A 26,047-nucleotide genomic window follows, 5' to 3' on the forward strand; every position below is an offset into this window, starting at 1 on the left:
ACGCGAACCACCGCCCCAACAAACAATGCCGTTCAAAACAGTGACGCTACTCATTACGTTTTTTTTTCTTTTTATTTTTTTAATCTCATTTTGTTCGTTGCATCTGCTCGGGGCGGACGTCGCAAAACACCCGTTTCAGTTTGTCGTGGATCCATTAACTCAGTTCTTTTATTACAGAGGGCAGCTAACCCTCTGACCGAACACGCTGAGTTACCCTGCCGCCATCTAAACCAACATCACACCTTCTCTGTCAAATCATAGTGTTACCTCTCGCTGAAAACCTTAATCGTCGATATGTTACTAATTGAAATTTAATTATAACAAATTGTACCAAGAAAAATGCGTTTTGGGTGGATCTCCAGTGTGTCGCTGCCTTCAAATAGCCTCATAACACGCAAGCTACAATAATTCTTTTGCCACGAATATGATGCTTCTCATTATTTTATTGGAACGAATCACACAGTTAACAACGGGTTTTGCACTGATTCTCAATTTACTGGTGCTCAGAAACGGCATATATACATATAGGCTTGAAATGAATGCCAATATGGCGCCTCACTACTTTGTACTGAAGGGAGACGGCGTGCTTGTGACGTAGGTGGCGTTGTGCCATCTCATTGGTCAACGCTAAGACGCACGCTCAGAATATCTGACATGCCAGATATTGCTCTGCACGTCCGGAAAGACTCCCGAGCGTGCTATTCCCGTTATGCCGTCAGAAACTCGGCACGCTCAACGCTCGGATGCACGGTCCGTGTGCCGACGGCTTTAGCGTCGCTGTACCGCCGTCACTCAGCAAATGCGCCAGGCAGCGATGGCCCGCTGCCGCCACTACCACAGACCGCGCTGTTTGACACGCCGAGACCGTAAAACTGTTGTCAAACTCTGACGCCCGAGCACTGTAGCGCGCACGATGCATCGCTATGCCGAGCCCGCTTTCTCCTACGAGTCTACAGCTGCAGGCGTCACATTGTACAGTAAGGAATGTCCTCAGACATCCCTCGCCTCACGGCTGATACAAGTCCCGCCACAATCGGCGTTCTCTGTAAGACGACACATCTTTCAGACGCATTCCTAAAAACAACACGATTTTACTCTTAAACACACCCTGATTTTAGGAAAGGGCTGCATCCTGTTGTGTAAGAGGAAGGAAATGGAACGGTTCTGACATTTCGAAGCAGTAGTAGTCTACATGGTCCTGCAGACTACCTGCTCAGAACTCGCCGTTTAAAGTATAATGTTGAGACACGCAAACTTAGAGTTAGTAGATGCAGTATGCTGTGACCATACACATCCGAGGCGGCAATATGACGGAATTCTACACTGTTATAAATCGTTCGAGAGATCCGAGCGGGATTGTGATCTCATGCTAGTATCTCAAGTCTTGAATTCTGACGTCATAGAGCTCCGCCATAATGCCCCCAGTCCCCATGTTCGACTGTCATCCTGTATTCTGATGTCACAGAGCCTGTCCCCGTATCCCAAGTCTAGGATTCCACCGTCATAGAGCTAGTATTCCAGGTCAGCTATCTTGCATCGCCACCTTCAGTTCTGATGTCATAGATCCAGTGGAAACATCTGATGTCATCAAACCATGGAGTAACGATACTTTGGCGAGGTCCTTAGGTGAGACGTGAATCGCTCACTACACAGTATTGTTATTGTTGATGTATATTTTCACTGTCCTTGGATGGTTCTTACACAGTAATCCAGTAACACTATCAGTTCTTGAGAGTTGAACATTGCAGTTATTTATGCTGAATTCTGATTCTACCCTATTCTGTACTACACTTAACACACGCACACACACATCGGCATGTTCTGTAAAGGAAGTTGCTAGTACTATCAATGTCAGAATGCATGACAAACAGATATCGAACGAAATCGTAGACATTCTATTAGGATCATAACATTCATGTACAGTCCTGACGGAAGTGTAGTGATTCGACGCGGAATTTACTTCTTTCGGTTAAATTTTCATCGATTTAAGCATAGATTTGGCGGATTTGGCTTGGATGTGTGCTGTATGAACGAAGGACGTCTGTGTTGCGTTGTGTTCTTGCTTCCTGCGTCGATATTATTGGTCAGTTTGCAATCATGTCCAATGTAAGGTAGCACTGCAGATGTCGATTGTGTCAATTTAATCATTTTCAATAAAGTTTCGCAAAAACAACGCCTGCACACACGTCCAAAGAATTATTTCGATCTCTAGCCGATGTGAGGTGGGGCGTTGATGTGTACTATAAAAGGAATAGCTAGAAGACGCTAGTATGATCAGTCCTAGACTCTGATTTTTAAAAATGCACCGGCGAGGGCTATACTGGTAGATTATATTGAACCTCCCTTTTTTTCAGTAGAATTTGAAGCAAATCTGCAATGCTCGCATTCTCAAATTTCCCTGGCTTTCAACTTGAGAGGTCACATTGGTTTGTGGTTGTAGCACCATCACCTCTTCGGAAACCTATAAATCGTTAGTGTCAGTCATAATCGATGTTGTATTTGATGTACAAAGTAGTAGTTTCACTCTCTTAAAGTCTGCGAGCATTGTGTTTGGAGATCTGTACAACAGGAATTTGCTAGGTCAATGTATGTCAGGTGCTGGAAAAAGATTTCCTCGTATTACAGTGCGCGCTGATTGTGGCGTGGCACACAGCCGCCACCGTATAGTAGGCGAGCATATGGATGTGTTCAAACTGCATATCAGGGCGTCAGAGACTCCAATTCAGTCTCCTGCAGGAGAAAGCGGGCGATCGCGGCTGCAGACGACAGCAGCCGGTCTTTGCAGTCGTGGCACTGCATGCTTTTTTGCTTACGTGGAACTGTGTGACGTCATGTGGAGCGAGGCGAGCTCCGTGAGGGCAGTCTGCAGCACTATGTAGGCTACTCCTGCTACGCAGTGTCAGAATTAATCCATCACTTTCCTCTAACACAACAGGATGCAGTCCTTTCCTAAAGTTAGGGTACGTTTAAGCATAAAATCGTGTAGTTTTATGAATACTTCTGAAAGATTTCGTCTTATAGAGCACGCCGATTGTGGCGGGACTTGTATCTGGCATGAGGAGAGGGATGTCTGAGGGTATTCCTTACTGTCCAATGTGGCGCCTGCAGCTCTAGATATGTAGGTAAACACAGGCTCGACATAATGATGCATCGTGCGCGCTACAGGATTCGGACGTCACAGTTTGAGTACAGCCTCGGAGTGTCACACAGCACGGCCTCTGGCGGTGATGGTACTGGCGACAGCGGGCCACCACCAGCCTGGCTCATTGGCTGGGTGACGGCGGTACAGCGACGCCAAACTACGCGATGCGAGCGCAAGAGACCCTCCCTTGTGTGGTGTTTGTTTCAATAAGGACGCGAGAGTTCCCAGTACATAGCATACCGTTTGAAGCTTAGCTTAGGGACACAAGTCTGGGTGGCGACATGAGGGTCCTTTCCCTTCCACGGTGCGTGTTTAAATAAAGTCGCTAGTAAGCAGATCAAACTTAAAGAGTTAGGAGAAACAGTATACAGTGACATCGAAATAAGTGTCCAAGGAATAGAAAAGCAACTGAAATCACACAACAGAGGAAAGTCCACTGGACCTGACGGGATACCAATTCGATTCTACACAAAGTACGCGAAAGAACTTGCCCCCCTTCTAACAGCCGTGTACCGCAAGTCTCTAGAGGAACGGAAGGTTCCAAATGATTGGAAAAGAGCACAGGTAGTCCCAGTTTTCAAGAAGGGTCGTCGAGCAGATGCGCGAAACTATAAGCCTATATCTCTGACATCGATCTGTTGTAGAATTTTAGAACATGTTTTTTGCTCGCGTATCATGTCATTTCTGGAAATCCAGAATCTACACAGTAGGAATCAACGTGGATTCCGGGAATAGCGATCTTGTGAGACCCAACTCGCTTTATTTGTTCATGAGACCCAGAAAATATTGGCTACAGGCTCCCAGGTAGATGCCATATTCCCTGACTTTCGGAAGGCGTTCGATACAGATCCGCACTGTCGCCTGATAAAGTAAGAGCCTACGGAATATCAGACCAGCTGTGGGGCTGGATTGAAGAGTTTTTAGCAAACAGAACACAGCATGTTGCTCTCAATGGAGAGACGTCTACAGACGTTAAAGTAACCTCTGGCGTACCACAGGGGAATGGGACAATTGCTTTTCACAATATATACACTCCTGGAAATTGAAATAAGAACACCGTGAATTCATTGTCCCAGGAAGGGGAAACTTTATTGACACATTCCTGGGGTCAGATACATCACATGATGACACTGACAGAACCACAGGCACATAGACACAGGCAACAGAGCATGCACAATGTCGGCACTAGTACAGTGTATATCCACCTTTCGCAGCAATGCAGGCTGATATTCTCCCATGGAGACGATCGTAGAGATGCTGGATGTAGTCATGTGGAACGGCTTGCCATGCCATTTCCACCTGGCGCCTCAGTTGGACCAGCGTTCGTGCTGGACGTGCAGACCGTGTGAGACGACGCTTCATCCAGTCCCAAACATGCTCAATGGGGGACAGATCCGGAGATCTTGCTGGCCAGGGTAGTTGACTTACACCTTCTAGAGCACGTTGGGTGGCACGGGATACATGCGGACGTGCATTGTCCTGTTGGAACAGCAAGTTCCCTTGCCGGTCTAGGAATGATAGAACGATGGGTTCGATGACGGTTTGGATGTACCGTGCACTATTCAGTGTCCCCTCGACGACCACCAGTGGTGTACGGCCAGTGTAGGAGATCGCTCCCCACACCATGATGCCGGGTGTTGGCCCTGTGTGCCTCGGTCGTATGCAGTCCTGATTGTGGCGCTCACCTGCACGGCGCCAAACACGCATACGACCATCATTGGCACCAAGGCAGAAGCGACTCTCATCGCTGAAGACGACACGTCTCCATTCGTCCCTCCATTCACGCCTGTCGCGACACCACTGGAGGCGGGCTGCACGATGTTGGGGCGTGAGCGGAAGACGGCCTAACGGTGTGCGGGACCGTAGCCCAGCTTCATGGAGACGGGTGCGAATGGTCCTCGCCGATACCCCAGGAGCAACAGTGTCCCTAATTTGCTGGGAAGTGGCGGTGCGGTCCCCTACGGCACTGCGTAGGATCCTACGGTCTTGGCGTGCATCCGTGCGTCGCTGCGGTCCGGTCCCAGGTCGACGGGCACGTGCACCTTCCGCCGACCACTGGCGACAACATCGATGTAATGTGGAGACCTCACGCCCCACGTGTTGAGCAATTCGGCGGTACGTCCACCCGGCCTCCCGCATGCCCACTATACGCCCTCGCTCAAAGTCCGTCAACTGCACATACGGTTCACGTCCACGCTGTCGCGGCATACTACCAGTGTTAAAGACTGCGATGGAGCTCCGTATGCCACGGCAAACTGGCTGACACTGACGGCGGCGGTGCACAAATGCTGCGCAGCTAGCGCCATTCGACGGCCAACACCGCGGTTCTTGGTGTGTCCGCTGTGCCGTGCGTGTGATCATTGCTTATACAGCCCTCTCGCAGTGTCCGGAGCAAGTATGGTGGGTCTGACACACCGGTGTCAATGTGTTCTTTTTTCCATTTCCAGGAGTGTATAAATGACCTAGTAGATAGTGTCGGGTTCCATGCGGCTTTTCGCGGATGATGCTGTAGTATACAGAGAAGTTGCAGCATTAGAAAATTTCAGCGAAATGCAGGAAGATCTGCAGCGGATAGGCACTTGGTGCAGGGAGTGGCAACTGACCCTTAACATAGACAAATGTAATGTATTGCGAATACATAGAGAGAAGGATCCTTTATTGTATGATTATATGATAGCGGAACAAACACTGGTAGCAGTTACTTCTGTAAAATATCTGGCAGTATGCGTGCGGAACGATTTGTAGTGGAATGATCATATAAAATTAATTGTTGGTAAGGCGGGTGCCAGGTTGAGATTCTTTGGGAGAGTCCTTAGAAAATGTAGTCCATCAACAAAGGAGGTGGCTTACAAAACACTTGTTCGGACTATACTTGAGTACTGCTCATCAGTGTGGGATCCGTACCAGGTCGGGTTGACAGAGGAGATTGAGAAGATCCAAAGAAGAGTGGCTCGTTTCATCACAGGGTTTTTTGGTAAGCGTGATAGCGTTACAGAGATGTTTAGCAAACTCAAGTGGCAGACTCTGCAACAGAGGTGCTCTGCATCGCGGTGTAGCTCGCTGTCCAGGTTTCGAAAGGGTGCGTTTCTGAATGAGGTATCGAATATATTGCTTCCCCCTACTTATACCTCCCGAGGAGATCACGAATGTAAAATTAGGGAGATTCGAGCGCGCACGGAGGCTTTCCGGCAGTCGTTCTTCCGCGAACCATACGCGAGTGGAACAGGAAAGGGAAGTAATGACAGTGGAACGCAAAGTGCCCTCTGCCACACACCGTTGGGTGGCTTGCGGAGTATAAATGTAGATGTAGATACACATCTGAGTGAATACTATCTTGGGAAAACATATCAAGTACAGCTTTCTTTGTCCAGCGTGGATCCAGTATTCCAGAACTTGGAATCTGATGACACAGAACCTGTCCAAGGATCTCAAGTCTGGGCCAGTATGTCAAAATTATACACCATTATAAACAGCCTGACAGGTCTGAGGTGGATTGTGACACCACAGAGCTGGTTCCAGTACACGTACCCCAGTCGTCATGTTCGATCACCATCTTGTATTCCAGGTCAGTCACCTTGAACTCTAACGTTATTGTTAGACTGGTGCTGCTAGCATTCCAAGTCTCGGATTGTGAGTTTGTAGAGCCAGAGCCAGTATTCCATATCAGCCAGCTTTACAATGCACCATCTGGCATTTCCCCCCAACTATTATTTAGGACAACAGCCCTACTTCCGTAAGAAGCGCACTGGTGCAATTGGTCTATTTTTTGAAACTCACGACAAAATTTGAATTTCCCACTATTTTATACATAGGGCAATTGGTCTTTGTCTATGGAGGAGGGATAGGGGTGGGGAAATAGCTCAACTTATAGATTACATCGTCAATGATGTCATCACTGAAACACACTGTACGTCAATGACTCTTGTATATCTACTCTCATATATTAATCTTAGAGCTTTTGAAATCCACAACTCCTTTCTGGTTCAGCCTGCATAATTTCTACTGTAAAAGGTATGCACCTTTCTGCCAACACACTGCTGATGTGATTTTAGGTTATAAGTAAAAACACTGTTTCACAACTGAAAACAGATGATGTGAGTGATGATATACTGCACTTCAACTTGGTGAATCTACTGAGGTCATCGTTATTGCACAGTTAGACATTTTGTAATGCCCCTTTCACAATAACAGAGGAACTAGTAAAAGTCATTTAACTTAAGGAATGCACTATAGGCCAAGACATGTTTTCAAAGACAAAAACATTTTATAACTTCTGAGAAAACTCCTACGTGCAAAATGATGAGTCTGACAAAGATGGTATCCCAAGTATGATTGGGGATAAGAATGGACCTGTAGCACTGAGCCACCAAAAAAATGTTTTGGCCAGTTCCTGACACATCACTGCATCATTCAATGCCCGTCTCTGTGTGGAAAGTTTCTCAAAACGAACAGAATTATGACGCTAGTGGTTAAAACTGTAAACAAAGTGAGGGCATAGCTTGTACAGCTGCCAGGCTTGGCCAGCTGCAAGGAGCTGATGGGCTTGGCTGTAAGCGATGGTGTGTCAACTCAGGAGCTCGCATGCAGGCTAGCTTCTGTAGAAGTTTGTTGTTGTGTTGCATGTGCTGTAGCAGCAGCACCAGCAGCATCGATACGGTCACAGAAGTACTGCACAGAAGTCAGCTACACTAGGCGAGCACGCAAAGTACAAAAAAGACTAACAGTCAATGGTGGGATGAAATCCACTCCTCATTGTCAAGTTTCACGTTGTGGCTGAGAGAGCCACACCAATTAACATGCCCCAGGTAGAATGAATAAATGAACTTTATTTACACTGGGAGAATCCTTACTAGGATGACATTGGTGAATCCTTATCAGTGGAGAGCAGTAGTGCTCAGTGGTGGCCCAAGAAAATGGTCCTGGCTAGGTGGAAGCTCATAGCTGGACAGAGGCATTTGTTCAAAACACTGACTACTCCAAGGCAAGTGCAAGGACTTGAAAGAAACAATTTCTTTCAGTAAAACTTAAGTTTTGGGGGAAAAAACAACAACATTACTTAGATGAGGTGGTGTCAAATACTTCCCTTGTTTGAATAATAAGCAGGAAAATCACTCCCCATTGCAACTAAACAATGACAATAATGCTGAAATTATTATTGCACTTTGGGTAAAGTTTCAGGTACACTACTAGAATTTAAAACACTGTACTTCTGGCGCACTTTACTGCATTGCTTTCTTGAACGTCAATGTAGAAGAATTTCAGACTTGCGTTATAAACCACTTTCAAGAAGACAGCCGTGGAGATGGAATGGAGCTTAAATAACAACAAACCCAAAGTGTTGCTAAAGTCTGAGCTCTCTATTTCTAAATGTACCTGCACCCTTTTGTAAAAAAAGAGGGAGAGAGAGAGAGAGAGAGAGAGAGAGAGAGAGAGAGAGAGAACTGTGTGGTACTAGACTACTAAAAGTAAAAGGGTTGTTCAGTTCTACCTGTGTTGTAAAAAAAAAAAAAAAGTATGTGGTACTAGACTACTAAAAGTGAAAGTGTTGTTCAGTTCTACCTGTGTTGTATGACCTCTTTTTCTAACATGATTGTGATTAAAATCAAAAACATAAACAGGATTACGGATGGACACCTGAACAATTCCATTAAAGTGGTGGTGATTAACTACGGCCCCAACTTACAAAGTGACTACCATCCTTCTCACTGAAATACAAAACTAAAATATGTTTGTTCCTTGCTCCATGAGTTTTCATATTTGTATTTTGTAATGTAAGAAAGCATGCTAGAAATTGATTTTAAAAGATTTAATTCGATTCATCTGTAGTAGTACCAGGCAGTAATTCTTTCTGAGTGGTGACCCATGGCATTTTACCTGCACACTGGTCACAACATGTCCCAAATTGCACGAAATGAGAGTATGACTGCTTTATATAGTCAATAACCATTTAAGTTTCAGAACAGTCCCTGGAGCATTTTACATGAACAAAACACTGGTTTCAGCCACAGTAGCTCACTGTGTAGTTTTGAATCAGCCTTAAGCAATTTAGGAGAATTCATCATTACAGAAAAAAGTATTCATTTCACAGGAAAATGTAATCAGAATAATAGCTGGAGCCCACCCAAGATCATCTCACATACATTTATTTAATGAACTAAGGATATTTACAACAGCTTCACAATATAGATATTCACTTATGAAATTTGTAATTATAACTCATCCCAATCCAAAAGTAATAGCGACAACACTAAGGAAAAGGCTAATCTTCACTATTCTGGATTAAATCTAACTTCGGCATAGAAAGAGGGGCACAATGCTGCCACAAAAGTCTTTGGTCCCTTACCCAATAGTATGAATAGTCTGACAGATAGCCAACCAGCATTTAAAAACAAATTAAAAGAATTTCTGAATGACAACTCCTTCCACTCAATAGATGAATTTTTAATTAGTAATTTGACATTTATTAAAAAATTGAATTATGTCAAGGAAAGCAAATTCCTGTTAAACTGATAAGTTCCACATCATTACAAAGTGTTGTATTCATGATCCATGGAACAATTATTAATTAATCTAATGTAGAGGAACCATGGACAATCTAAATCTCTTTGACTGTACAGGCATTCACACTGCTGTCTTCCTGAATGTATGCCACATATGGCATAAGTGGCAAAGCAACTGATATAAAATTGTACAGGGAAACAGGCAGCAACACATGAAAACAAACCACAATGGCTAGTACAGACAAATGTTTATTCTAATTTTGAACTAATAAGGGCATTTGACGATCACCAATTCTATAATTTGATAGATGGTACTCAAAGATGTGTAGGACTAAAATGGGTGCCTATTGCTAAAGAACATAATAATGCATACTTTCCTTAGTTGTATCTGAATATTTGTATTAAATAACAGGCCAAAGTATAACTCAATGGCAAAACTACTGTTAATACTGTGGTCAAGGTCTCCATTTCTATCGGTACAAAGTGATGTTTTTTATAAGCATAATAAATCGGCAGTAATTTTCCCTTTATACTTTTTGTATTGAGAGCAAAAGCTCTTCCTTTTTACTTGAGAGGTGTATTATATCTTTATGGAATCTATTAAAGGAGTGCCCATTCACATCCTTGCTCGTATGCACAAGTAGGTTTACTATTTTTGTCTCTTAAGTGCGTTTAGTTGGTCTGCAGACCCAACTTCGTGAGGCATTTACCACAAGAAAAGCAATGTGAAAATACTGAAAATAACTGCCATTTAATGAATAGTCCTCTGGTTGCAGGGAGCACTTTTGGCAATTAGACACGCAGATAGTTTCTCACCAGTAGGAGTCACAAGCTGACCGTGCTGTCTGTAATGTCACTATGTGTAGAGAGACCCATAATTACACCCATATGTAACCGTCAAATTTTCTGAATTACACACCCAAAATTTGTATTAACATACTCCACAGGATTCTACATCCAGGTTTATAGTATGTATCAAACACTAATGTAGTCTTTACAGCTACATGAAAAATATTTCTATTGTCGCACTTGAAGTAATCTTCAACTGCGTAATTGTTCTTGCAGAAAAAACAGTAGCTTAGAGACCCAACTGTTGTAACCTAGTCTTCTTTATCACAATTTTCCTCTGAAGAGCCTCACAGATGGCTTAGAGCCTCACAGACGGCTTCAAAGAGCTTATATCACAGATGACATGAACAAGAACTTTCCTGACTTAAAAATAATAGCATTGGGTATTTAACAGAAGAGCTGTGAAGTTACTTAGAGTTTCCCATTCCATGAATATTGCATAAAGCGAAGATTTTTGTTAAGAACTATAGAGATTAAAATATTTTGTTATCAAAAATGGGAAAATCTATAGTTAGTTAGTTTCATGTTCCATGGATCATTCTGCACAACAGATTGCAATGATGTGGAACGAGTTACTGCCAACAGGAAAATTAAAGAGATCTTTGGAGAAAAAGAGAACACCTTGCATGAATATCAAGAGCTCAGATGGAAACCCAGTTCTAAACAAAGAAGGGAAAGCATAAAGGTGGAAGGACTATATATAAAGGATCTATACAAGGGCGATGTACTTGAGGATAATAAGAAGAGGATGTAGATGAAATGGGAGATAAGATAATGTGTGAAGAGTTTGACAGAGCACTGAAAGACCTAAGTCGAAACAATGCCCCAGAAGTAGACAACATTCCATTAGAACTACTGACAGCCTTGGGAGAGCCAGTCCTGACAAAACATCTGGTGAGCAAGATGTATGAGACAGGCGAAATACCCTCCGACTTCAAGAAGAATATAATAATTCCAACCCCAAAGAAAGCAGGTGTGGACAGATGTGAACATTACCGAACTATCAGTTTAATAAGTCACAGCTGCAAAATACTAACATGAATTCTTTACAGACGAATGGAAAAACTAGTAGAAGCCGACCTCGGGGAAGATCAGTTTGGATTCCGTAGAAATGTTGCAACACGTGAGGCAATACTGACCCTACGACTTATCTTAGAAGCCAGATTAAGGAAAGGCAAACATACGTTTCTAGCATTTGTAGACTTACTGGAATACTCTCTTTCAAATTCTGAAGGAGGCAGGGGTAAAATACAGGGAGTGAAAGGCTATTCACAATTTGTACAGAAACCAGATGGCAGTTATAAGAGCCAAAGGACATGAAAGGGAATCAGTGGTTGGGAAGGGAGTGAGACAGGGTTGTAGCCTCTCCCCGATGTTATTCAATCTGTGCATTGAGCAAACAATAAAGGAAACGAAAAGAAAAATTCGGAGTAGGTATTAAAATCCATGGAGAAGAAATAAAAACTTTGAGGTTCGCCGATGACAGTGTAATTCTGTCACAGACAGCAAAGGACTTGGAAGAGCAGTTGAACAGAATGGATAGTGTCTTGAAAGGAGGATATACGATGAACATCAACAAAAGCAAAACGAGGACAATGGAATGTAGTCGAATTAAGTTTGGTGGTGATGAGGGAATTAGATTAGGAAACGAGACACTTAAAGTAGTGAAGGAGTTTTGCTATTTGGGAAGCCAAATAACTGATGATGGTCGAAGTAGAGAGGACATAAAATGTAGACTGGCAATGGCAAGGAAAGCGTTTCTGAAGAGAAATTTCTTAACATCGAGTATAAATTTGTGTGTCAGGAAGTCGTTTCTGAAAGTATTTGTATGGAGTGTAGCCATGTATGGAAGTGAAACGTGGACGATAAATAGTTTAGACAAGAAGAGAATAAAAGCTTTTGAAATGTGGTGCTACAGAAGACTGCTGAAGATTAGATGGGTAGATCACATAACTAATGAGGAGGTATTGAATAGGATTGGGGAGAAGAGAAGTTTGTGGCACAACTTGACTAGAAGAAGGGATCGGTTAGTAGGACATGTTCTGAGGCATCAAGGGATCACCAATTTAATATTGGAGGGCAGTGTGGAGGGTAAAAATCATAGAGGGAGACCAAGAGATGAATACACTAAGCAAATTCAGAAGGATGTAGGTTGCAGTAGGTACTGGGAGATGATGAAGCTTGCACAGGATAGAGTAGCATGGAGAGTTGCATCAAACCAGTCTCAGGACTCAAGACCACAACAACAACAACAACAACAACAACAACATCATCATCACAAATTAATTTGTACATATGGCTACATTCTGATCATTTCTAAGTTTTTTCCTCAAAAAGAAATAAAGATATACAGACTTTGCGAGTTAGTAAGTGCTATCCACCACGTTTTACACATCACAGTAATAGAAAGAATTGTTAATTAGAAACTCCCTCAGTTTGTTTTCAAATTTTACTTTGCTATTATATCACTGGGTAAGTGATCAAAATTTTTTGTTACAGCATTGTGCACCTCCTTTTGTGCAAAGAACAACTTTAATGTGGAGTAATGAATATCATTTTTCCTTCTGGTATTGTAATTATCTACAACATTGTTCCTTTTGAAATGTGACTGTAGTGGATTATTTGCAACAAACTTCATGAGGGAATAAATATACCATGAAGCACTAGCCTGAATGCCCAACCCTTTTAACAGATGTCTATAAGAGGACTGTGGGTGAATATCACATATTATTTTTACAGTGTGATTTTGCACAATGAAACTTTCTTGTTTAACAATGAGTTACCTCAGAACATTATTCAATATGACATTATTGGCTGAAAATATGCAAAATATGTCAACTTACTGATTTGTCTCCTCCCAAGTTTTGCACTGATTATAAGTGCAAATGTGGCTGAATTAAGTTGTTTTAGGAATTCCAAAATGTCATTTTCCAGTTTAAATTCTCATCAATATGGACACCTAAGACTTTTGAAGACTCTGCCCTATTTATAATTTCCTTGCCATCTCACTTATCACTGATGTAGTACCCCTGGATGTGCAGAACTGAAAATGCTGTGTCCAAAAAACTGAGGGGGAGAACATTTGCAGAAAACCAATCAATGGTATTATTAAGGACATTGTTTATCATTTCTTCTGTTCATATATGCTTGGACTGATTAGAATGCTAGTGTCATCTGTAAAAAGAAATAATTCTGCTTGTTGTATATTATATGGAAGATCATTTACATAGATGAGAAATCATACTGGACCTTTGACTGAGCCTTGGGGGCCCCCATACGTGATTTCTCCCCCATCAGAATTATGTCCCCAGACTATATTGGTTGAATTACTAAGAACGACTTTCTGGATTTTTTAGTATGATATGACATTATCCATTGGTTGGCTATACCACCAATCCCATAAAACTTCAATTCATCTAGGAGAATACTATATTCACACAATCAAATGTCTTAGATTAGTTGCAGAAAATACCAACAGGTAGTATTTCATTACTTAACACTTATAAAATCTGTTAAGTGAACACGAAAATGGCATTCTCAATAGAGAAACCTTTTTGAAACGCAAACTTTGATTTGTTGAGGATGTTTTTGTTGCTATTCTACAATACATTACCTTCTGAAAAATTTTGAAAAAGGACATCAGCAATTAACAGGTCACTAGGTATCAGAACAAGTAAAAATCCTGTATCCATTGTGTTCTACAAAAATGATGGCATTATATTAAACAAAGCTATTGAAGGCAGACACATGAACTCCATGACAGAAATTCGTAACATTCATAAGAGAACCATATAGCACATAGTTAAATGAGAGAAAGAAAGAACAACCAACTCGCACCCAATATAGTATCATCATTCATATGCATGACCATACCGTGACTGATAATTAACAAGTTGACATTTTTAATGATCATTTACCCAAGGCAGCACACAAAATGTGGTCCAATAGTGCACCTGGACAAGTACAGAGGTACACTGGACATAATACTACAAACAATTAGAAATAGAACCAAAGTCATTTTCTGAAACTAAGATCAGATATTGATTAAATCTGAACAGTTGTCAAGAACAAAAACGATGTGGTGCGGGTGGAATTTTGAAAAGAGTTTCTGAAGAGCTGTTTTAACTTAATAAATCATGCCACTGACAGACTTAGAACTTTTAGGTGCTGCAATCTGTATTTCTTTGCTGTTATTGCAAAATAAACATTCTTGTGATTTTGGTGCATCTTCTGTTTCTTTTTTCAGAGTCAGTATCTTTCATAGCTTTTTTTTCTCCTAGTGCACTTTAAACTCTCTTACAATAGCTTTAGTTCATCCTATTTTCTACACCCATTGTTGAATGTTTGAGTTTTGGCCTGAATGAATACCTCATGGAAGACATGTATCCAAAACTTTGTACAGCTTTAAAAATAGTAAAACAAACAGATTTGTGTCACTGAACCTCAAATGGGCTGTTACATGAAAGAGTTATTCTGAAGATTTGCGTTATCGAATTGGAAATAAATACTCTTCACAATCAACAATGATCTTCAAAAATTGGCATTCTTTCTCTGACAGACTTGCATGTTTCTTCTGATCTCTATTTGGTGAAATATTGTTAAGTGCCCTTGAGTTACTTTCCACTTGTCCTCAAACTAAGTGACACCACACTACAGGTGCTCTGAATAGCTCTTGAAATTAGGATGAAATTTTAGTGTCTTCATATGACAGCATCCATGCATACATACACACATACATACCGGGGGTCTTTAACCTCATTGATCACCCTGTTTGGCATCTGTGATGCTAAAAGCTTTTCTAGTTTCTCCTTGTCATCCTCCTCTCATCTAAATCATTTGCCCGTAAAGAGACAAAGGGTATTTGTGAGTATTATTAACTTTCTAGCAATTTATTTTCATTGGAAAAATTATTGTTTACACATCAGCTGTTGATCTAACAGAACTGAAACTGGTACCATAACACTTTGTGCCAAATCGCTTTGGTGCTTGACATGTTGTGATGAAAGAAATAGAATTTGATAAATGCAAACCACCATCACTTCATCATCAGTGACAGCCCAAAATAAATTTATAAAAAATATTATAAAAGAAAACTGATGAAATATTAATTAAAACTGTTAATAAATCAATTAAATAAAAAAATACATGCTAATCTCTACTTTTTATGTGAGTAAAATTCAGAGCTCACAAAAATTCCTCAAAAGAAAACTATGCATGTCAATTCTGACAATGGTCACCGCACTGACTGTTTTTAGGGTGTCCGCCTTGTGACCTCTCAACAAGCAGGTGCAGTTTGAGGTTCAGTGGGTCACAAACAGCAGTAAGTATAGACTGTGCAGCTCATGGTGCTCATCTGCAGGTTTAATTATTCTTTTCTTTCCAGCAAAGATCCCAAACTTTAAATGAGTGTCATGAGAATAGGTGGTATTGTTAAATGGCTTAGCACTGGCAGTATTCAAGGTGACAGATCAGTTGTAAGGTGCAACATTTGCACATCTTAGTTGTTACTGATAAAAAGCACCAACAAAATCATGTTGAGCAGCATATGGAAAGCACAGAACATGTCAAGAATAAGGAACTACAACATGGTAACAGTACTGTGAGAGCAGTTTACTGGAGAAACACTGGCATTTTCAAGATCAAAAAGTAAGTGATTTTTTTTTATGAAACAGTGGCAGCATTTCTAGCATGTATCATATCTAGGCAAATATGTAGTCTGTTTGCAATGAGTGTATTTCGAAAGAGTTATAGTTTCACCTCTATATGACATAAAAGTATCACAAATCAGATAAACATTAGTTGATGACCCCAGCATATTTCATTCTAGATGAAATCACTGACAAACAGAAAAGATCAATGTGTATGGATATTTTAGTTAGTAGGACCTCTGCATGGAGATCAAGTTGCTTTTGTTAACTTTTTACCTTGAGAAAACTGGCAATGCTACCATAATGAGAAGTTTCAACAATGCAAGTTGGAGTTGTGACCTCAAAGAGAAAAATATAAAGAATAGCTAGCACTCACACAGAAAGCTAGTATTTCCAATTGCAAGTCCATGTTCTGCAACTTAAAATGAGTAAACTGTTTTGTGCACACTACTCATCGAATACTCATATACGAATCAATTTCATATCTTGCCTTAAGGAATCTTGAAAAAAGCTCCTGCCAGTACGAAGATGTATATTCTAACTGCCTTTACCATATTTCCTCATCATTAGTAGATGGGATACATTGTTAAAAGTTGCAGTGTTTACATATAATAAATTTCAAGTATTACGCAGATCTTTACATATTTTCTCCGATTATATCAAAGGTTAAAAAATTATTGTGTAAAGAAGAACTGTGAGATGAACTTTACATCATACATGACCCCTCCTCCTGACAATAACCATGACACATTTGGAGGAACACACAGTGCACTATCCTGGCATATGGGAGGATGCGTTTGAAGAAGTCAAAGAACAGAAGTTGGACCAAAACTGATGTGGTGCTGAACAGGAATACTGATTATCATTTTAAAACAAAATATGCACATCTTGTGTCTGTTGATGTAGAATGCCCCTTTCTGTTTACAAATATGTAGGCCACTGAGTGCAAAAAGTGTGACATTTGTGATTTAATGATTTGCATATGCATATTTTAATAAATGTTCACATTTGAAATTGGTACTTTCTTTACCATATTTTTCACCTTAAATATCACACCTTTTTGCAAACAGCTTTTCACATTTTAGTAGTAAAGATCCTAGGTCTAATCATTAGTGACACATTTAATCTCATTACTGGCACATGGAATTTTGTAAAGACATACAGTATGAGTTACACAAGTGTAAAACCTCTTTAAGGGAAAGTTACAGCATAAGGGACATTCCACTGCAAGGGGACCAGGAGTTCCCACTCTACAATCTCCAAATCTGATGAAATTAGGTGTGGAGGTTCTGCATGGCCTTTAGTGGCTACATACCAAATTTCAGTTCAGTATCCTCAGTGGTTGAATTCTTAACTCTGCTTCCTCTGAGCTGATTACAATTAATTGATTTTCTCTTGTTCCAGATACTGTATATCCCACGGTAAACCTTGTTCTCGATCTGGGTGGATTTTTTCACTTTCTTCTTTTGGTTCACAAAAAAGCTTTATGCCTGGAATACTACCATTACAGAATTTGAATATATTATATGGAATCAATATTAGGTTATCTAAGGCCCTCTGCAGACTAGCGCTGGCTGCAAGTCCTTCTGCTGTTCGCCCAATGCTGTCGCAATGCAATTTACGGTGGTTTATTAAAAAAAAAAAAAAAAAAAAAAAAAAAAAAAAATCCATTTGGCAGTGATACCAAAATCCCTTTCGTGCAGGCATAAATTGATGAAACTTTTGAAACACTCATATTGAACAGCTGAATCATCACTAAAGTAATAAATGTTATTAATATTTTCAGTCTTTGTCTTTAAATATGCTATCAACTTTATTTGAAAAGCAAGGGCAGCAGTGGTATTGTGACAGAACACTCGCTGACCATACAAATGCTAATACTCTGACATTCTTCGCCATCGAAATAGACATCAGATGGATGAAATGTGGCCTGATTATTCTTCCAATGGAATCTTTGCACAGTATCCTGAACAACAAATGAATATTTCTCAGCAAAATCTATCAATCTAATTAATTCATTTTCTGTAAGATTTCTTTTTAGCTGCTTAAGATATAAACTTTTGTGTTCTGACACAAAGTGATGGATTTTTAAACTGGTAATTTTCAAAATCAATGCCTCCATGAAAACTTCACTAGTTCTCTGGCAAGTCTCCAATGTGTATCTGCCAGCATGGACCCATTGCTTGTATTCCGTTGTTTCTTCAGGGCCATAGTATTTCAAAGAGTCTTCAAGAAAAGTCTCTAGTCACATTTTTCCCGGACATTCCTCACACGGTTGGAGCATACAATTTTTTGTTTACAAATTTACAGTTTTTTTCCATCAAATCCTCGTAGTCACCTTGAATGGATGTTGCTGAAGCCAACATTAATTTGACATTTTGATGAGTTACACATACTGAAGTTTATCCAGATGCACCAGCTGTACTACACCATTTCGGCCTGAGCTCACAAAATTTTGAGAAGCTTAGTTCATTTCCACATTGCTTACAATAAGCAATGAACATTTGTTTAAGGTTACAAAGGAGCAGGCATTTCTTCCTGTGAATCTTTCCCCAATTATTCTTCCTGTAACACAATCCTTTTTGCCTGGGCATAAATGAGAAAACTCATCATCTTCAAAGTAAGTGAGGACATTTTGTTTTATTTCATCAATGAGATTTTTCCTCTTTTTGGTTTCCAGGTGTTGCCAAAATACCATCTTCCATCTTTAGTCTCCTAGCCTTCTTCACCATCTTAGTTGAAACAGAAAAATTATTTAGCCATTTTTTCTGTAGTGCAGCTATTTGGGGCCAGGGTCAAAATTTGAACTTTATTGCTATTGCTTGAAGTATGAAGTGTAATCTTAAGTTATGCAATTAAGATGTCCATACCTTTACATTTATGGCACTCTTACATTTGTATCTGAGCAACAACTACTTGGCTCACACCAGCAACTGTTGCAATTACCTTAGTACACTGCCTTGGTCTTTAACCCCCTGAATCCCTTTCGCTGATCTGTTGAAGCTTTAGTAGTGATTCTTCCAAGTGATGATAATGAAGTGTTAGCAGTAAAACAAGCATCAACAACACCCATGTCTTCAGTGGATTTTGTTTCTCGCTTATCCTTCATTAGTCAGTAACTTCAACCTGCGGTGTTTACTGGTGTTCAAGTCTCTTCTTCTTGTTCTTTTTTTTTTACCTTCCTTCGCCAAATGGGATGTAGAAGTTCTGCAGGAACTGAAATTTTGCCGTCAACAAGGCATTCCGGTATGAAAAAACTTGAGCATCTTCCATAGAACCAAGACGAGACCTACAATAAAGAAGCTCCTTGTCAATTGGTGAAATTTCCTTAACTGATTGTAGTTCCCTCTTGCCATGACAGAATGGTGATGACTTCAGACAATATTCAGTGTTGTTTTTATATAAAATGGCAAATTACGCTGTCAAAACATATTGTTTTAGAGCTTACCTTCAGCTACAACAATAATTATTGATTATTCAAACACTCAGTACTCAACACTAAGGTTGTGCAGTGTCAACATCAAAGATTACACCTCACACAAGGCTGACACTGTGAAAATTGCCAATAATGAAAGCAGCAATTGAAAGTGGTGATTCATGGAAACAGAGTGACAATGCATTGTAGGGTTACAACCTTCTAAAACAAAATAGTATTCCATTATGACCTTCTAGATGTTATAATCTTCAGGACACTTTCTGAGGTTATATCATATTTATATTTTACACCGTAAAATAATATAAAAACACTTCTTATTAGCATAGTTACTTTCCCTAAACCACAGGAAAATCTTATACTAGTAAAAGACACTACAATTACACATTTTTTGATTTATAACTTCAAATTGTATTAATTTTTGCATTTATCAGTAATCCATGATCCCTACTTTTGAAAGGTATTCTTACTCATTAATTTGCAAGATCCAGAAATTAAACACTATACCTTTGAAAGCTTTAAGGATGCTCTATCCAGCTATGGCAAGAAAAAATGGATTGAAGAAGAGACAGTTGCGATATTGCCCCCCAAAAATACCGTAAAATTTGCAAGTATAAAATTTTGGCCAACTTTGCAGATGCATATCTTTTTATTTGGGCATCCAGAACTAATTAAATTTGATTGATATATAGACATCATAGGTAGGAATAGGGTCACTCCATGTTAAAGAGACTTTGTGACAAAAAAATTAAAATGACAATATTACAAATATAACCTTAAAAATGCCAAGTTAAAAGTACATTTGTTCATTGCAAAATAATCATGAATATGAAAAAAAAATTCTACCTTCACTAAGTGTTTAAAGTGCACTACTCTATGGCACCAAAGAGAGGTATGTTTTATGCTATTTCCAGATGAATATTAGTTGTGTTATCTATGGCTGATTGTTCTATTGTTGCAAAGAATATTGAAGTCAACATTGTTATAGCTCATAATAATTCATTTTGCTGAGGTAAGCTAATTGCATTTCTACATTTTGTTAGTTTTATGATATATATATATATATGCAGCTTGTAACATCCGTAACAAAAAAGATACAAAAGTTTAACTTGTAATCTAGTAAATTTGTTCTGTACAATATCTTTCTGTAAAAGTGAGGTTATGCACATGTTTTACAATATCATACCATTATATGGCATTTTGAAATCTTATTTAACACTCTTAGAGCTGTTACGGGTGTTACTAATTTTTGTTTCGGGTGTTACTTAACACATGCGTAACACCCGTAACTTGAATTGCCACCTTAATCTTTAGTAGGCCTAGGCCCTACATTGAAATTATAACCAAAGGGTATTATTATTAATGAATAAAGTTTCTTAACTATGTTTATGACATAGGAAAACAGTTTTGCCGGCCGGTGTGGCCGTGCGGTTCTAGGCGCTTTAGTCTGGAACCGCGTGACCGCTACGGTCGCAGGTTCGAATCCTGCCTCTGGCATGGATGTGTGTGATGTCCTTAGGTTAGTTAGGTTTAAGTAGTTCTAAGTTCTAGGGGACTGATGACCACAGATGTTAAGTCCCATGGTGCTCAGAGTCATTTTTGAAAACAGTTTTAAGCCTGAAAACTAAAATTTTTATTCCACTGCATACATTTGTTTAAGCACTACACCTACATTATAAAAGTTAATTAGGGTATTAACCTGACTCAACTGACATTCTCCTAAAAAGTTAATTAAGCCCAAAATTAGATTACATATAGTTTATGTTTTCCATTCTAACTTTTCCAAGAACAACAATATTGCTAACCTCAGTTTTAAATTTTATATAGGCCCAGTAAACTGCTCACTGAGGCAGATTCTAGTCATTCATAAGAGCCTATGTTTAACAATGTCTTTTACTTTTATCTCTCTGCACAGTGTTATGTTTATACATATATAGGCCTACATTATCATGATTTCTATCTTCAGAGCCCATGGCACCAGTACCAGCAAGGGAAAGAGTGAAGAAGTACCGAGAAAAGATGAAAGAAAACCATGAAAACAGAGAAGCTTACTTGAAGAAAGAACGAGACGAATTAAGAAGATTGCAGGTTAAAAAAAAAAAATTGAAAAATAATCAACATCTTAGAGATAAGAATCAAAGAAAAATAAAAGAGAGAGTGAGAGCATTCAGAGAAAAGAAAAAATTAGAACTCGCAAGATCAAAAGTTCCAAATGAATCTTCTCCTATTGGGACTTATAAGTGTAAACAGACATTTGGTAAAGCTGTGAAGAAAGTGTTGAAGGTACTTCCAAAAAGCCCCAGTAAAAAATCTGGTGTTATTAAAAAGATAGTTTCCGATATAATTGGCTGTGAAACTTTGGATTGACAGTTGAATGGAATTTTTTTGCCAGTTCTCATGGTAAAGGAGCCATGGATGGCATAGGAGGTGCACTGAAGAGGAGTGTGTGGACAGCTGTTAGATCTAGGCAAGTTATTATTAACAACGCAATTGACTTTTATGACTACACTCTGAAGAAATTTTCTAAAATTATGGTACTATGGGTTGATAAGATAACAGTGGAGCATACCATTCCTATTTTGGATGAAAGGTGGAAAAATTTACAAGTAATTCCTCAAATCCAGGGCTGCCATCACTTTCGGGCTTATAACACAATTGATTTGCTGGTTTCAAAAACAGCAGAGTCATTAATGACAAGGATGTCAGTATTTATTACTGAGGATGCCAAAGTTAAAACATTACATGCAAAAAGATGCATAAACTTCTATGAATTGTGCAGTTCTGATGATTCTGATCAGGAGACTGTTTCACCATCTGAATCACAAGACAATATTGGAAGTGCTTGTGAGTTAAGCCTAACTAATAAAATTGAAAATTTAAAATTTGGGTTATTTGTCTTGGTTGACGTTCCAAATGACAAAAAGAAGCCAACCCTAACCAAAATTCAACATCGTTACTTGGGAATCTGCCAGAGTGAGGTTAATGACGAGGAGGATGTGAAAATAATGTTTCTGAAGTCAGTAGGAAAAAGTAAAACACTTTTTAAACTAGATGAAACTGATGTTTGCTTTGTGAAATTCAGTCAAGTACTATCTAAGGCAACAACACCAGAAATCAAACAAGGTAACTGTTTGTACTATGAGTTCAATTTTGAATTGGATGTTGCTGGAAAAATTTATTAAATGAAGTTTTTAAACCTATCAATAATAAGAAAACATTTTTGTCATAAATTTATTAGGCCTACAAAATGAGGTAAATGTTAAGTAAGTAACGATATCTTGGTCTAGTTGTACTATAAAATTGTAACAAAATTTTTTGTGTAATAAATAGCTTTATCCTTCAAATATGTTCTCTTAAGTACATACTTTTATTCCAAATAAACTACAATACTTCTTTTCTTTTTATGCAGTTGTAAGAGGTAGATTTATTCCTTCAAGAATCAAATCTGATGCATCTATGTAACACCTGTAACATTTAATTTAACGCCCGTAACAGCAAAAAATATATATTTACTGAGTTATGATGTCCAAAAAAATAAAAATTTATATTTCAAAATAAAATTTGGGGCAATACCTCTTGACAGTTGTTTTACAAGAATAAAAGCTTCATGAAGTTTGCAGAAATTAGAGAATTCCCTAACTCATAACAGCGACCAGGTCTACTTTTGGTAACACCCATAACACTACTTTTTGATTAATAACCAGGAGAACAATAAAACAATTCCAGTATCAACATTTCTAACATGAAATATAATGTAAGCCTTAAAAGTTTTCAATATTAAATTCAATAAATATTTTTCCTTACATTATTTTTCCTGATTTTAAGGTGTGTACATGTAACACCCATAACTATGGAATTGCCCAATAGCCATCTGAAGTTTTGGCATGATTGGCTCATATGAAATGTAGTAGTGTTCAGTCAAATCATGGCTCTAACAAGGGAACCTCCCCATCGCACCCCCCTCAGATTTAGTTATAAGTTGGCACAGTGGATAGGCCTTGAAAAACTGAACACAGATCAATCGAGAAAACAGGAAGAAGTTATGTGGAACTATGAAAAAAAAACTAGTAAAATATACAAACTGAGTAGTCCATGCGAAGATAGGCAACATCAAGGTCAATGGGAGTCAAGGAGCGCCATGGTCCCGTGGTTAGCGAGAGTAGCTACAGAACGAGAAGCCCTACGTTATGTCTTCCCTCGAGTGAAAAGTTTAATTTTTTATTTTCAATTTATGTGACAAACTTTTATGTTTTCATCACTTTTTTGGGAGTGATTATCACATCCACAAGAAAACCTAAATCGGGCAAGGTAGAAGAATCTTTTTACCCATTCGCCAAGTGTACAAGTTAGGTGGGTCGACAACATATTCCTGTCATGTGACGCACATGCCGTCACCAGTGCCGTATAGAATATATCAGACGTGTTTTCCTGTGGAGGAATCGGTTGACCTATGACCTTGCGATCAAATGTTTTCGGTTCCCATTGGAGAGGCACGTCCTTTCGTCCACTAATCGCACGGTTTTGTAGTGCGGTCGCAAAACACAGACACTAAACTTATTACAGTGAACAGAGACGTCAATGAACGAACGGACAGATCATAACTTCGCGAAAATAAAGAAAGTAAAATTTTCGGTCGAGGGAAGACTTGAACCAAGGACCTCTTGTTCCGCAGTTACTCACACTAACCACGGGACCATGGCGCTCCTGAGTTCCCATTGTCTTTGTTGTCGCATATCTTGCTCATGGACTACTCAGTTTGTATGTTTTACTAATTTTTTTCATAGTTCCAAAAAACTTCTTCCTGTTTTCTCGATTGATCTGTTTTCATTTTTTCAAGGCCTATCCACTGTGTCAACTTATAACTTAATCTGAGGGGGGTGCGATGGGGAGGTTTCCTTGTAAGAATAGTGCGAGGAATTTCTTAGCCACTTTCGAGGCGTGTATTTATATTTAGTTATGGCTAAATCCCTAATTTTTGCCACAGTGTGATTCAGCATAAAAAGTTGTCAACGTATATTAAAAATGACCAAATGTTTGGCAAACGTTTAAAAAAGCCTAGCAAAGTTGATACATTTTCACCTTAGGGCATGATGTGGAGGTGAGTAGCCTCTCTTTAAAATCCCTTAAGAATTCAACCACTGAAGATACAGGTCTGAAATTTGGAATATAACAATCAAAGACCATGTACAATTTTCACACTAAATTTCATTAAATTTGGAGATGGTTGAGTCGGAACACTTTTTAATATGGGTCCCTGTGGAATGACCCATAAGTAATTATTGGTCAATTTCCTAACAGTGATTGCTTTGTTCAATAAAGTAATATACTTACCAGCCAAATTACATAGAGTTAAAAAATGTAATTTCTGTAGCACACTACATACAGTTTGGTATATGAAATTATTACTCAAAAGGGGACGCAATTCATAGATTCATTTTACACAAATCATACCTATGATAAATTTTATAACATAGAAACATACACAGAACACTATTTTCTACCAGGGAATGGAGCTGAAACAATAAGAACATAATAAATGTTATAATGTAGAAATGCAAACAGAACATTAATTTCTACGAAGAAATGGAATTGAAACAATAACAACATAATAAATGTTATAATGCCGAAATATACAAAAAAAAAAAAAATGGTTCAAATGGCTCTGAGCACTATGGGACTCAACTGCTGTGGTTATCAGTCCCCTAGAACTTAGAACTACTTAAACCTAACTAACCTAGGGACATCACACACATCCATGCCCGAGGCAGGATTCGAACCTGCGACCGTAGCAGTCCCACGGTTCCGAAATATACACAGTACCCTATTTTCTACCAGAGAATGGAATTCAAACAATAGGAATAAATAGTGTATCAAGTATGTTTTCATTAACTTGTTTATAAGTATGCATGTATAAAAAAATGCATTGCATGAACACATAAACCCTTTGTTATCTTAACATGTCGATTAGAATATGGGTATATGCATGAGGAAATTAACGTTTTAACTTGTTTCGTTCTCTGTATTAAGATGATATGACAAATGCAACCGTGTAAGCGGTTTGTGGGCGAATAAAGTAACTTTTAAATGATATGCTGTAAACAATAGGCAGACTACCCATGGACTAAAGGAACCAAAATACAATTTCTACCATTTTTAATGGTAAACACTGGGCACTTAGTATATATTTGAAACAATTATTGAGGCACTGAATGACTGTTAAAACTGCTTGGCTCGGTAACAAAAAGTTGGTTCTCTCTTGTTCTGATGAGCATAACATTCTATAAGCAGCTTTTGTAGATCCAGGGCCCGACGAAATTCTTCTTTACCAATATGACAGTGAAGGTTAAGTAATGTGACGCATAAAGGAATATAAATGTATATGGATGATGAAACGTTTCGGGATGCAATACAACGAAGAATACTACAGTGAAAGTCATGCATGTACTGTATATGATAGTTTACAGTCACTATTATT

General features: G+C 39.1%; 1 protein-coding gene across 1 annotated transcript in view; it reads right to left on the reverse strand.

Moving 5' to 3' along the window:
- LOC126248567 (protein vav) overlaps positions 1-26,047 on the reverse strand; it is a 181,567-nt gene that overhangs the window by 155,101 nt on the left and 419 nt on the right. The window lies entirely within an intron of this gene.

The sequence above is a fragment of the Schistocerca nitens genome, chromosome 3, assembly GCF_023898315.1.
Source record: "Schistocerca nitens isolate TAMUIC-IGC-003100 chromosome 3, iqSchNite1.1, whole genome shotgun sequence".
Taxonomy (NCBI): Eukaryota; Metazoa; Arthropoda; class Insecta; order Orthoptera; family Acrididae; genus Schistocerca; species Schistocerca nitens.